The sequence below is a fragment of the Saccoglossus kowalevskii genome, chromosome 14 (genome assembly GCF_978046115.1).
Source record: "Saccoglossus kowalevskii chromosome 14, keSacKowa6.1, whole genome shotgun sequence".
Taxonomy (NCBI): Eukaryota; Metazoa; Hemichordata; class Enteropneusta; family Harrimaniidae; genus Saccoglossus; species Saccoglossus kowalevskii.
Window position 1 is genome coordinate 10106817 of NC_140654.1, and position 9562 is coordinate 10116378.

The window sequence follows — 9562 nt, forward strand, 5'->3', positions numbered from 1 at the left end:
TCTTTAACGCTACTTTAAAATTTGAAAATGTTTGCTGCTTCTCCCTCAGAGTTATGACGGCAACAAATGTTCTGAATTGCGGGGGGAGTCCCTTCAACATCATGGCGATTAAAAGACTGTCACTGATCACCTCACCTGCAGCCTTGAGTGACGTAGCGGCACTTTCGGCTCTGATTATATAGTCGGTCACATCCTCGCTGTCTTTCATCAACAGTGTCGTCAGCTCATTGTATAAAGCGATAACTCGAGGTTTGCTTTGCCCAACGTAATGTTCGCGTAAAACTTTGAGAGCCTTTCGTCCGTCGTTGTGTGCTTCCCTTATAACTAACGATAAACTCTTATCATCGAGGCACTGCACAAGCTCGGCATACGCATCCTTATTTTTACCCGCTTCTGGTTCTTCGGCGCCATCTTGGGCTGGTGCAATCACTTCATCCAATTTTTGTAGGCGCATATGCCCGAGGAATTTCACCTCCCAAAGTTCATACTTCGATTCATCACCGTCAAACAGCAACCGCGTCCTGGGCCCATAACCTGTTGGACATCGTTGATCCATCTTGTAAAATACAAGGCTAGACAATGAATCGAAGTGATCTATGCGAGTACTTTATTAACAGATAACACTGAAGAACACAACGCAAGGAATTGTGGTACAACTCATTAATTATACATGACATCATCTCCTCAGCCAATCAGAAATCACATCTAGTATTATATGACGTGTACAAAGTGAACAAATTAAGTTTATCCTAACACTAGCTATCTGATGTTTCGGCATCCCGGAACACGAAAACAAAACGGGTAACACACAAAGAAGTATGATCATTCAAAACGCAGCGATATGCTCTCTCCGAAAAAATATTGGAAACCTTCCGCAAAATCCGCAACAGCGAGAAATATCGTTTCAAAGTTGCTCATTATATATTCAAAAACTATTTGAGGTAAACACTAACACATTCAGTTACTTGTAACTCCCCTGATTCTTGGTCGATTCTTAAAATTCTTACACAGCTGCAAAGGTCAAAATGTCAAGAACGCATCTCCCGTTTTTTAAAAAATATCCGGATCCGTTTTACAAAGAAATACGCAATTTCCGAAGAAGCGCGAAGTGTGCAGAAAATCCAGTGTTCGGTAAACTTCAGTCGATGGTGTCTATGCCAATGCTACAGAGCGTGGCACGCATAGCATATACAATTAAGCCGATTAACACCTTAAACAATAGCCGTTGCGAGTCTGTTGTATTACTAGTCTGAGATTAAATGTCGTAATTCGTACGCAATTTCCAATTTAGATTCTTAAACACAAATTATCAAAAATATTATAAAAATGTAAAAAGTAATTACGAATTTTTTTATCTGTAAAGTGTAAAAACCTATTTTTACTGTAAATGGAACTTTCATTTTATTTCCTGTAATCTGTGCCAGCTATCCCCTCTTGTTCCCTCTTCGTTGAATCTGCTATGTGATAATGAGAAACGCACCAGGAACTGAGTAAATGCTTTTGATAATTAAACTGAATGACAGTCTTGTTTCAGCGGCAAAGTAAAGTTAACACGATTGGAACTATTTCGGGATAATTGGATTCGCTTAAAATGTGCTACTGTAATGGTTTGTTTTCACAAAAATATTTTAATTGTTCGTTTTAGATTTTTTTCTGATAATTTCTTGCATTGATATCAGAAATGAGGAAATTAAGAACAATACTACCCTACAGTAGCACATTTTAAGCGAATCCAATTATCCCGAAATAGTTCCAATTGTGTTAGTTACTATAAGTCGCGCCCTCCAGCAACAAAACGCTTCATTTGCATTGTCAATAGTATTTTGACTTGCAGCTGTTAGATTACTCACAGTGAGGGACTGTGGATTACTATATACTACGAACTCATATACAACTACGCATCACACACTGTGCCCAGGCAGACCAACGAGTACAAACTGAGACGTTACTATGCTTTAAAGGGGCACTTCCAGTTAAGCCTAATCTCACAACGAATTTATTTTCTGGATTAAAATTACAATGGATAACAAAAGATAGATTAACATTGCAAACAACATAAACTATAGTGTCCCATGATTCTTTGGTGCAATCCCTGGGCTTGGAAGTTTCCCCTTTAACCATGTAGTTTCTTTGGTGAATGAAAGGTATAGGAAGAGTCACTTGCGATAATTAGTGCACATCTCGCACATGTCAAAACTCGTACTCATGATTTCCATTAGAAGAGCACATTGAACTGTGAGATGATCAATGTTTACAAGAGAACTGGTGATGGTTGTAGAACCATAACTGCCTCAGCTCAAAGATTGTTATGTAATACAAGGGAATGTGAAGGGAAATGTATTGTAATGTTACCTCTGTGTAATTTACGATATATCTGAATTAACCTTCACTGTGAAGGACAATATGGGAGTTGACTTAAATGACTGGTAGAAGTAAGGCTGGTCAAATTTTGCGAAATAGTAGTTAGAATTTCCAGATACGCAATCGACACATTGTGGGATATCAAAATATGGATGATAAACAGCAAATGATATTTCCAGAGATGTAGTTGGAATTGAAGCAAAGGAGTGGCCTATTAATCCATGAAACATACTCACACATATCCGTACATATCATCCTGTCGTATTGTGTGGGCAAAGCTGTCATGCACACAATCGGAAAAATATGTTATTACTGTAAATAATTATGAACAATAAAAACTGAAATTTAGAAAAACTATGAACTATTAATAAGGAAAATATGTCACGCGTTGTATACGTCGCTATAAGTCCCATATCGAACAGGACGCGGCACGACGACTGCAATTAACAATTCCATGAGAATATCGCAACATTCTTTTAACACATGAAACAGATGTGCATTGGTCGAATTTTGTATAGTTTCAATTGGCATACAGGCACCTGTATATATTTTGACAATAAACCCCTCATTCATTCTATCGAAGCCGAACTACTGCTCCTCCCACTGATTAACAGGAAATTATCTCCAATGCGTTCATACGGTCGGGAGATCCACCAGAGTTCGATTCAGTTCGATCAGAGCCGAACGAAACAGTGCCCTCGAATAATTAGTGACTGAAAACGATTTTAGTGCCATGCTTGTGTTTTTTCTTTACATGGCACGATGCTGTTGAGCTAGGAGAAAAAAAAACAGTCGCGAGCCTGAGCATGGAGGTAGAAAAGACAATAACTGTACTAGTATCTCGAATAAACAGGAAACACGGCAGCTAAAATGCGTTTAATCATGGAGGTAATTACCTCATTACAGCTCCCTGATCGGACGCACACAAATTTACATTTTAGAGTGCAGATTTTCTAACATTATTGATACATTATTCAGGTGGAGTTTAATAAAAATAACAACGAGATTTTCGGTCACGATGTTCAAACTCTGTGCCTGTGCCTTAACCGGGTGCCTGAATCGTCATGGTCATTTTGGGGAGGGAATTGGGGGCATTTCGCCCATTTACCACTTCGCCCGAACGGTTTCGCCCGATTACCTGTTCGCCCGATTACCTGTTCGCCCGATTGCCATTTCGCCCGATTACCAGTTCGCCTGATTACCAGTTCGCCTGATTCCTCGTATGTTTGGTATTTACGTGTAGTCAAAACAAGATAACGTAGAAGTCGAAATTTGTTTTTATAAGGTGACGAACGTGAAGTTTACAACGGGGTTGTAACGTAATTTTATGCCGTTGCGGTCATCTTGTGTGGGTCATACCATTTGTGTATCGGGAGGAAACAATGAGTTGAGGGACAGTCACACCTTTTTGTTTGATGGTGGTAGTTCCTTTAGTTAAATGCACCTTGACCCTTTAAAAACACATTTTTTTTGTATAAGAATGTAAACCTCTGTTTTTAATGTAATTCCAATCTGATAAAACTTTATTTTTCCTTTAATATTAGCATTTTTTGGTAACTTGACACAATAAAACACAGAGCTACAACATTTCAACAAATTGAGTTGAGAAAAAACTTTTGAAATATTTATCTAGTATTGTGTTTGTTTTCCCCAGTTTCACTTCCAATATTGCATGAATTGTTTGTTTCCTGGAAGAGGGGAGCAATGAAAGTAAAGATATAATGCATAATTTACATTTACATTACATTTATTTATTTACCCTGGAATAAAAATAAAGTGGCACACCAGGTGCTAATACAATCGAGCAATATAAAAACACACACTGTACAAGACAATTACAAGAAATCACAAATACCAAAAATATATATATTAGTACATGTATTACATATGGAATGTCTACGTAGAAATTGAAATACAAATTAAAAATTTACATCTTTGATTCTCTTTTTAAAAATAATGTAATAATAATTTTATTATTCAGTGATAAAATGTCTTGAAAAAAATAAAACTCAACCTAGAAACAAACTTCCAGACAAAATATTTGAAAATAGTTATGGCGAATAAATTAAAACTGCTTTAGCAAAATGTTAATATACTTCCAATCACATCAGGACACCTAAGTTAAATCAGGCCCTAATACTATATTAATTACGGTATATACAATGTTGTGTTTCTATTTCAATTTAAAAGTATGGTCGAAATTTAAAATAAATTAGTCTAATTCTGGCCCTAATACTATATTAATTATATACAATGTTGTGTTTCTATTTCAATTTAAAAGCATGGTCGAAATTTAAAATAAATTAGTGTAATTCTGGCCCTAATACTATATTAATTATATACAATTTTGTGTTTCTATTTCAATTTAAAAGTATGGTCGAAATTTAAAATAAATTAGTGTAATTCTGGCCCTAATACTATAGTAATTATATACAATATTGTGTTTCTATTTCAATTTAAAAGTATGGTCGAAATTTAAAATAAATTAGTGTAATTCTGGCCCTAATACTATAGTAATTATATACAATGTTGTGTTTCCATTTCAATTTAAAAGTATGGTCGAAATTTAAAATAAATTAGTGTAATTCTGGCCCTAATACTATATTAATTATATACAATGTTGTGTTTCTACTTCAATTTAAAAGTATGGTCGAAATTTAAAATAAATTAGTGTAATTCTGGCCCTAATACTATAGTAATTATATACAATGTTGTGTTTCTATTTCAATTTAAAAGTATGGTCGAAATTTAAAATAAATTAGTCTAATTCTGGCCCTAATACTATATTAATTATATACAATGTTGTGTTTCTATTTCAATTTAAAAGTATGGTCGAAATTTAAATAAATTAGTGCTGTTCGGTATAACGACAAAAATAAATAAATAATTATGCCTTATATAACTTGAAGGTGCTTAACTGAACTGGTATGATATATAAAACTTGAAAGTGCTTAATTAATGAACTATAATGTTGAGATATATAAAACTTGAAAGTGCTTAATTAATGAACTATAATGTTGAGATATATAAAACTTGAAAGTGCTTAATTAATAAACTATAGTGCTGAGATATATAAAACTTGAAAGTTCTTAATTAATAAACTATAGTGCTGATATATATAAAACTTGAAAGTGCTTGATAATCAGTAGTGTCGAACAGTCAATAATAATAGCGCTGTTGTTGAAAAAGTCTGGCAGAGATGTTCTCTTGATGGATATCAATCGAAGTGGTTGTAGTCCTCTAAAAACGACGTCATTATAAACACTATTTGGACGCTGTGATTGGCTAGTGCATCATTAGCATATCTTGTCCTGTGGGAGTGTCCACGATAAAATTAAGGGGCCCCTCATACGAGCGTTCACTGTGACGTCACTGGTAGGCTAAATCGAGATCAGCGATTGGCTGGACACGCAATTTTGTTTACCAATGGACGAAATACGCGGGTGAGAACATTAACACTCAATGATATTGTGCTAATACTTAACACCTATTTCCTCTATTTAAAGTGCCTGTGCAATGCCCACTCTCACGTTAACTATTTTAGATCCGTGTCCTACTGAAGTGGGCAGTTATTGATTGTTTTTGTCAAAATGGTTACTCCTATCCAAGTAAATTTAAGATATATCTCGTGCTGTAGCCACGCCCACCTATCCTGAAACGGTCGACTGTTTCCGGATTTCCGACTCTCGCCGAAAGTGCGCCACCAAATGCCAAAATATGAGAGGAAGCCATACTCCTGAGCTGTACTTATATAACACTGCGTGATTCAACATACTTTCAAACGATATACATTTTTCGGTCGGCATTTCTTTTTTTTGTCAATTTTTTTTTTTTTTTTTTTGAGATAGAGAGTTTTTAGAAGTTGTTTTCAGAACAAACGTTTGTGATGGTTAAACGTTGTGTTGTGGGCGGTTGCAGTAATACGTATAGTCATAGTGTAAGTATTCACACTTTTCCAAACGATCCGAAGGTGCGACGTCAGTAAACGAAAGCCGTGAAAACAACGAGAAAAGGTTGGGGTGGACCTTCTCCTTACAGCGTCATATGTAGTGTCCACTTCACCTCAGATTCTTTTTTCGAAAAACTGTCTTCGGCCGTGAAAAAACAACTAGGTTTTAAAGAGAAGCGCCGACAACTTAAACCTGGCGCAATACCAACAATTTTGAAAGAAATAGATTCCGAACCAGCTCATGATCACCGAGGCGGATTTCAGAAGAGAGAGAGACGTCGGGTAAGTGTTTCAAATCATTTGACTTGTTTTGCCATCCTGATTATCGCTTTATAGAGACAATTAAGTTTGCGTTATGTAAAGGTATCAATAATTTTTGATAGTAACACGAAAACGACGCGTCGGACAAACAGGAAATTACGCAGTCCTTACACACTGCTAATTGTTTTCATTTTCGCAGGCTAAAAGTTTCTGAATTGTTCGGTGATTGGTGCTGAATGTCGAATTCACACCTCTGTTACTTTCCTTCTAGCTTGATCTGCGAAATAATTTATGGGGGTACTGGACATCTCGACCCCAAAAAATCCCGACCCGTTTTTCATACCTACAGCCAAAACAAAAATTGAAAGTCAGCTTGGACTTTCAGTTATGAGACATGACAAAACAAACGCTGCCAGTGATAGATTTCGCGAATAAAAAACAAAATTAACGCAATCAAAGGCGCCGAGCACACGCGTTGGAAATACTAGTAGATAGTACATGATGTTTCGAATTAAAAGATGTCGATCAACGTTGAACTAGATAGAGGTTCGCGTCGCCACATTGAGACAGGGTCGCGTCGATGCGGTGGGTCGAGATGTTCAATTTGGGTCGAAATGTCTTGGGTCGAGATGTCTAGAAATCATTTATGGAATAAGAATCCGGGCTTTGGCTGTCAATGCGTTATCACCAAGTAAATAAGTATGACAATCACGCTAACTCGAGTCCACTCAGAATTTGTCTGTATGTGTGTTGCTCTCAATTATTTTTGTTATCCAATTAAACGCCACCAGTCACGCACTTGTCCTCGTCGTGACCCGACGCGTTCACCCATTTCAACTGAATCTATTTCCACGCGGCGGTCATTTATTTAGTAACTGTGATTTGTCGTTTTTTTAGTTATTCTCTATTTTATTGATCACTATAGTTTAACGTCTAGAATGTCAAAATATGTTTTCTTTTTATTTTAATTTTGATGCTTCTACTGGAAATGTACTTCAATAGAGCATGTATGATATGATTCTTTATGGTTTTCTATCTACTATTGTTGAATCAAAATGCTCTCATTATAATTTACAGATTACGTAGAAGAGCTCTTCAATACACTAGACTTGTATGTTGGAGGAGATTGTGTATTACATACACTTGATGATGCACCCCTGCCACTCAACAGCCAGTATGCCCACCCTGACAAAGTCTCGGCAGTTCATTGCCACACTACAAGATTCACATAACAGTGTAAATACATTTCCAGATGCTGCAACAATTATGCTAATAAAAAACAGGCTACGTTACACAGTTCACAAATTTTATTTAGACTTGTGATGAACAAAGAAATATGACAATGTAAACATTGGATTGTCTGTACATGTATGCATGGAACTATAGTTCCATGATGTATGTGAGGAAAATGTGAATAAAATATAATTTGTACATGGATTACTATTACTATAGTATATGGTTTTAATTGAGTGACACTGTGTGACAATGAAAAAAGGAAACACATCTTCAGATTTTGGAATCTATGAAAAACCAAGATTTGGTAATTTAAGTCCTAAATAATTCTCTGACATAAATATTGATAAATCTGTTACTGCTCACTCTGGTAGTACTGTAGTCTTGTTCAATGAACTTCAAGTATCCCCTCGTTAACCTGTGGAGGTTTAGAAAATAAATAAGGTCACAATCTTTATTTGGCATTTGTTTATACGTAATTCATTCGTTTTATGATGCATCTTTTTTTACTATAATAAAGGCAACTATTATTATGTTATATATGTGTTTGAATTATGGATGAAAAAAATATTGAACACATTTACAATTAGTACATAAGTATAAGCAATTGCCACCCAATCCTCTCAAACGATTATTCAAAAAATAATTAAATTTTTTTTCTTCATTTTCTTTTCATAATAATATGTCAATTTTATTTCACCAAACATTTTTCAAATTTACGTTTAAAATTTTGAAACTTGCGGATGTAATGCACACCCGCGCTTCGTGTGAGGGGAAGCCAGGTCAAAACATTGGGCATTTTACGTGTGTAGAGCAGCCCACAGAGACGTCGGCCGATTCCAACAACCATATCAGAAATTGTTGATGGTGGAAAAAAATAAGAGTTTCATTTGTGCAAAAAAAAAATCAAACGTGATAAAGTAAAACGCCGATGACATTCGGGCCACACGAGACACTCAAGCCTTCGACCATGAACGAAAATCCAATATATAGTGGATGCCAATGCACGTTTGAACGAAGCAGGCAATATTTCTGAGGAAATTCGCGATCTAAGTTTATCGAGCATAATAAAGAGTTCACACATACCTCTTTGAAATTATCGATAAGATATTTTATAAAGAGTAGTAAGCTCAACTAGAACAAAAAAAACTAGAACTTCTTACCGACTCGAAAGTTGTCCAGTGCCGAGGTTCAGCGATAGTTTACAAACGTGCGCCGGGGACGGTGACATCACTGCGACCAGCCACACCAGAACGGACATATCTCGCATCTAACTCAACCCCATGCAACAAATTTGATATCCAAGTGTTCATTATGGCCCGTTCTTCCTCGACGAAAAAGTACATAAGTGACAATTTAGTCAAAGACGAGAAAACTGCACAAGAAATTTGCCTTATTTACACGTATCGGCAATGCGAGCTGCCCAGCAACTTCCCTTTCTGACGTCACAAGGGGAATTTCTGTATGGCAATGAATAGCTAATGAGGAGCCTCGTTTTAAAATACAAAAATAAAGTTGCTGTAGACTGAGTTTAAACATAGACCCTATGGTTTAAAACACATTTTTTCACTTAAAAAAAATAATTTATGCTTAGAAACATAAAAATTAATAATATTTATGTATCAATTGATAATTTTAGACGTGAAAATAGCAGCCATTTCACAGGCACTTTAACAAGCTATGAGACGGACACAGAAATCGGCCATCTCTTTGATAATAGCGCGTCCGCCACACTAACATAAAGCCAATTCCTAAAAT

General features: G+C 35.9%; 1 long non-coding RNA gene across 1 annotated transcript; it reads right to left on the reverse strand.

Moving 5' to 3' along the window:
• Positions 1–7860: 7860 nt before the first annotated feature.
• Positions 7861–9261, reverse strand: LOC146734449 (uncharacterized). Its single transcript, XR_014931509.1, has 2 exons — positions 8968–9261; positions 7861–8222 (listed from the first exon to the last, which is right to left on the reverse strand). It is a non-coding gene; the product is annotated as an uncharacterized LOC146734449 (long non-coding RNA).
• Positions 9262–9562: the final 301 nt, after the last annotated feature.